A 6,000-nucleotide genomic window follows, 5' to 3' on the forward strand; every position below is an offset into this window, starting at 1 on the left:
CCAGCTGGAGAATTATTCCCTCATTTTTTGCCAATTCTTAATCTGAACAAACACTCAAGCAATCTTCACCTCAACTCTCCCGCTGAATTTACAGTTTATTCATCTCAAACCTGTCACAGTGTTGAACAATTTTTCTTCCCTCTCATATTTCTTACCTAGTCATTGGTCTGTCACAGACAGACTGCAAGGCCAACAGGTCCTTCTCTCTGCTGAGGGTTAGGGGAACTCTTAGTATCTTGACATTTTCTGCCACAATTTGCTGTTACAGGTTAAAATTCCCAGTTCTTATGGTAATTACAGTTCCTAGCATACTTTAATCCAAGATCATAAGATAAATTAGTGCTGGAGGCAGATGTCTCAAACCAAGACTTCAAACTGAGTATGAGCATCTAACCTGTCACTTACAGTACTAGTGACTTTTCTGCACTGTGGCTTTTGTAGGTTGGCCGATTTGAGGTAATAGGAGTAATACCACTGCAGCCTCAGCTGTGAAATAACTTACATCCCTTCATAATTAAACCTGAACTCCTCTCAGCATTTTCCAGAAGTCCAACTGAACTTTTAACTGATGGCAGGACCAGTATTTCACTGATCTTGGTAGGATGATTTAGAGAATAAATATTACCATTCATATATTTTTACGAATACACAAAAAGACAACATTAACTCTTTGTATGGCTATACATTAGGGAAGACTCACTGATTACATGCATTTAGGTGCTTATGAAATGATAGGTAAATAAGAAAGAGTTAAGAAAAATCCCCAAACAAGAGTTGGAATCCTTCTCAGAAAGGGTTGAATTGTTCTAAAAACTCCTGTATTACATTAAAAAAAGTGCGGTTCATGAATTCAAACTTCAAAGTATCCAGGTTGGCTTGCTGAAATGAATCCAAGAAGGTCTAGTAAGAAATAGTGGCAACCCAGAAAGTGATAACAGTTCTGAACTTGCTGTGATTTTCAGTAAGGAGTTGCAGGTCAGTTGTAAAAGAAAGGTTCAGACTTGTGGACAGCTGTGAAAGCCAGATAGGGGTGCTACAAGTCTGGAAGTTGAGCCTGATCTACCATTTGCAATGCTTTTCTCCATTTTCCATCCATATCCCACAGAGATCAGATGAAAGAGATGAAAGAGTCTGAGATCAAATACTACAGAAATAATTTTTTTTATCCTGGAGAGGGAAACTTCTTGGAAGATTTTTTTTGTTGATGCTGTTGGGGCTTTTTGGTTTTGCTTTTTTTTTGTTTTTGTTTTTGTTTTGGTTTTTTTTTTGCATCACATCCCAAAGACTGAAAAGATGAACAAAAAAAGAAGGGAGGGGAGGCCTAGTGGATAATTTCTAATATTACTTCAGATTTATTTCTTAGAAAACACTGAAGTTTCTAGACTTCATACAAAGTTGTGATGGGGATTTGGATCAAGTTAGACCGTGTCTATCCATCGCACATCTAAAAGCCAGTCCTGAAGGAAAAGAGAAGATATGGCCTGAACAACTTTGAAAACCTTAGTAATTTGACTTCTAGACACAAACAGAGGTGCTCAAGATAAACTGATAGTGGGATAAGTTATGTTTGATGGGGACTTGCAGATTAAGACCACCTGAAAGGAAGCAGAAGGTTTTGGGTGATGGTAGGAGGAAGAAAATATTGCTGTGATGCATATCACCAGGTGGCAGTGTTACACAGTCTTGCAACTCCTATGCGTTACTATAGCAGAAGTTTCGGGATCTTGGGAGGAATACTGATAAGGTATGTATTAGTTTTTGCTAGGCAGAAGGAAGCATGTAGCAGTTTCAGAAGAGACAGATCTCTCTCTGTATTGATCTCCCTGATCAGAGTCAATTCTTGGGAGGAAGTTACAATCTGGGAACTTGGATGTTGGCTTGGACACCTTAATCTTTAAACAAGGGAATTCATTGCACGCTGTTAGACTGTTCTTCACTGGGAAAAACAAAAGACCATATGCAAATGCAGTAGCATCCTTCACATGATTGACAGTGACTGAGTCTGTAGCATTTCCACTTGTACCTGAATCTGGAAAAATAAATGTGGACGTGGTACATATGACACGCCTTTGATCTGTAATAAGTCCGCAAAAGCTGCCCTACCGCTAAAGTTTGCATCATAAATATTGCAGGATTCAGAAGGCTGAGGGCTGGAAGGAATGTGTGTAAGTACATCTAAGTTCTTCTGTGCACAGAACAGAAATGGGAGAGCAATTTGCTGTGTCTGTCCTGCTAAATGCTTTCCTCAGGCTATCTTCATGTTGCAGATTCCGGTTGTAGAGAAGCATACATAAACAGCCCTATGTTTAGGGGTTTGGGGTTACAAAAAACCACCCTGCATTTCATACTCTTTGCTTTCTCCCTTTTGTGCAGGACCAGCATTTCCTGCTAGTCATTTGATATTACATCTTTCAATAACTGGAATATTTGTAACTCCACTCGAAGTATCTTCCCGCTCACCAACGCTATCTGGTCATATCGTGAAGCTGCACAAATCTTTTGAACAGCAACAGTAGTCAGAGGCTCTTTGGCTAATTTGCAGGCACTGGTCACACCTTGCATCATCCTTGCTACAGTTCTGATTATAGCTGGATACCAGCAAGGCTTGCTGGTTCATGTCGCTAGTGCCACCCCATTCTCTAGGCAGTGGACTCCAGTGAGCCCTGTACGTGGCCCTTACATGCCAGAGATTTTCTTTGCTAACTAACATTCTGTAACTTCAGCCTGAGTTTTGCAATGTAACTTGACTATGCCACAGTACGAAAGGCAAGAGAGAACATAAATTTTTCTTCCTTAAATTAAAAACTGCAAATACTCAGTGGTGTTGTCTACATCAGTAAATTAAACATGTTTAGGAACTTTCTTAGATACTGAGGCCAAATAGCATGTCATGGTCTGACCTACACTGAAGCTGTAATCTTGGTCACTGAGTGCTGGTTGGAAATTATTTCTGGAATGGTTTGACTCCCAAACTATGTCCAGGAGTTGTCTGGGAGAGTGCTAGTTGGCACATGCCCAAACAGGGTTACAGCGTTTTCTCATTTTTTATCTGCTACATGCAGAGACAAAGCGCAGGAATGATCCCTGGTGCAAGAGCAAAAGATGGCCAAGTTTACGTGGTAGAAAGGAGATCTACCTATAAATATCTAGTTTTGGCATTGATCTAAAAAATCTGGCTCAAAGTTTTCAGACATGTTCCTTTTTGGGGGAACTATCTTCCCAACAACTGTAACTAAAAAAAGGTATTGTAATATTTCTGTGAGCAGTTACATGGTTTTAAACAAAAAAAAATAATACTAGAATGCTGGAAGTGATTTCAGATGTTCCAATTGTCCTAGGTCAGCATCTTACACAGGGAGAATTATGAACATTCAAAGCAGAATATAGCTGATCCTTTCTCCCATGAAGAAAACACGCAGCAACATGTAAGGAATGACTTGCAGAAGCCACTGCATATGGTCTGGCACATATGAGACATTGACTGAAAACATTGCTTCTATATTGTCTGCTTTCTGACTAAAGGAAATAAAAGGGGGTCATAGGTTTAATAAAGTTATTACATCCAGAAGAAGAATGGCAAGCAGGAGAAGTGAAAATTAACAAGCCTCATAATGAATTGCAACTTTACAATAAGAGGGACTGGTGACAGTATAATGCATGAATTGGTTTAAGATGAAGACTACAGCACTCAATGTGCCATTGAAATGGGAGGTTCAGTAAGTGCACATACTGACAAAAAATAAGGGAGGTTTATGCTTTAAACCTTGGAACAAATTAATCCCAGAGAGATGACTGAAGTTAACATGAATTTATTAATTTAACAATTTTTATCCTTGTGACAAGGGAGACACCTGGGACTTGCTGCACAATGAAGAATTGGTTTATTGGAAACCTCAACTGGCTACAAGTGTTGAAACAGCTCAGGTCAAGCGGTGATAAATAATTTCAAGAAACCAGTGTGAGGTAGGTATCACTTTAATTTTACATTAACAGATCTATTAGATGTTAACCTTGTCAGACAGGTAATTGCTAAATGAAATCATACTTTTGCACCTTTGCTTCATAATATCGTTTGCTTACTCATGCATTTTGTACAAACCTGATGTTGGCACTGACACTGTTTCGCATGCCCATTGCTTCAGACTAGCAAATATTGTATTGACCTTTAAAATAAATGGTAAGTATGCCAATTTTTATTTTTAGCAACTCGGAAAATGTGTTGAGTGTTACCTCAGAATTGGCAAGGAGAAGGGACATACTGTGTTGGAATTTTAAAATAATTTTGTGTGCACATTTTCATGCATCTAGTAGAAATGACAGTAGAGCTGGCATGTAAATTTTAACAGGTGAAGGTATTTTGCCTGAAATTGTTAGGAGGAATAGGTCATTTCAGGATTATTTTATTTGAATGATTGGTGAACTCTGAGCTAAACACTGACAGCATAGGATCTTGAGGAATTATTATGTTAGAAAAAAGAGAATCCTAAATCTTACTCGTAATTCTTTTATTTTGAAATCCACAGAAACTACATTCATTTTGTAGGAGTATCTCAAAACTAGCTTGTAAGTGACTTTGGATTTTCCTTGTAGTTAAACTCTCATTGGAGATTTACAGATGAGTTGTATTTGAAAGGGAAAATGTTGGGATTGAACAGTGTTTGCAATTTTTAGGGCTTCATTTTGAACCCGGTCGTGTTCCCATTAAATCGATGGCAGCACGACTGTGTTCAGAATGACCCTTATCATCGCTTCATTGATGCTAATGAGTTACAGCCATTGACTTCTAAAGAAACTAACTGATTTTATTAAAGCTTAATCCCACAGGGCCTTGCACAGTAACGTGGACTTCTATAAAGAGAACATAAAACGCTGCCAAATGAAAAGGCTATGTTCTCTGTGTAGGGATACTTAGCCTCTGCTGAGCATCATGAGACCCAGGTTCACTCTGGTGCCCCCAACTGCTGTTCAAACTAGGGCCCCGTTCAGTATAACTTGGGGTGTAACTGCACACCCATATGCAATTGGGAAGAACTGGGTGGTGGTTGGACGTGCCATGGGTTGTGACTCTACATAAAGCCACGAACCATCATTAAGAGCATTAAAATTCATAAGTAAAAGCCTGTCTTTGAAAGCTGCATAAACACATTAATTCATGTGGACCTGAAATTATTTTTTTCTAGTTTCAGAAAAATGAGAGCTTTCTAAAAGTCAAGTTTTTCATTTAAACCTTATTATAAATATTTTTACTTCTCTTGTGCATCCTTTCTGTCCAGTAAAAAATATTTTTTGCCAGTCTTCATAAATCAGTCACTGTCTTGAGTAAGTTTAAATAAATAAGAATTTTAAATTTAACTGAAATTCACAATTTCTCTGTTTAGCAAATTTAGCTTTGATCTCCTTTTCACGGAGATGAACGTACAGTGTCAACGATCTGTTATTTAATGAGAAAATCTTAAAGTATAATAGCATTTCTGTATCTTACTTCAGTCTAAATCCTTTAGCAATGTTTTTATTCCAAATACGAATTTACCCACACAAGCCTTACTAGTGCTATTCTGCTACCAAAACAAGGCTATTTTTAATGTTGCTTCTTTTTTTTTTTTTTTTGATGGTTGCTTGTTACATAATGAATAGGCTGAGGTGAGAACAAAATGCTTCTATATCTTACATGTATAAATATTTACATTTCTCTGGAATAGGCTTCCTGTCGCTTAGTAAAAGAGAGAGGTTAAAAGGCAACCTCATTAAGTCCACGCTTGGGAGGCCCAGGGAGTCAGAAAGCAGGTGAGCACGGTGGTGGGCATAGCAGAGAAAAGAGTCAGGTCTCACTAGTGGGGAGATAGACGCTCTGCTAATCTCACTGGCAAAGAACATGGTGATTTTCCAAGAGAAAAATGCTGTTTTCCACTTTGGAAAGAGTGACTGCGTGCACACCTCCTTGTCATTGCAGACTGAACAGGTTCATTTGACACCAGACTCTGCATTTTCTTCTGCCAGAGG

The sequence above is a fragment of the Haliaeetus leucocephalus genome, unplaced genomic scaffold (genome assembly GCF_000737465.1).
Source record: "Haliaeetus leucocephalus isolate CR32 unplaced genomic scaffold, Haliaeetus_leucocephalus-4.0 Scaffold626, whole genome shotgun sequence".
NCBI classification, from domain to species: domain Eukaryota; kingdom Metazoa; phylum Chordata; class Aves; order Accipitriformes; family Accipitridae; genus Haliaeetus; species Haliaeetus leucocephalus.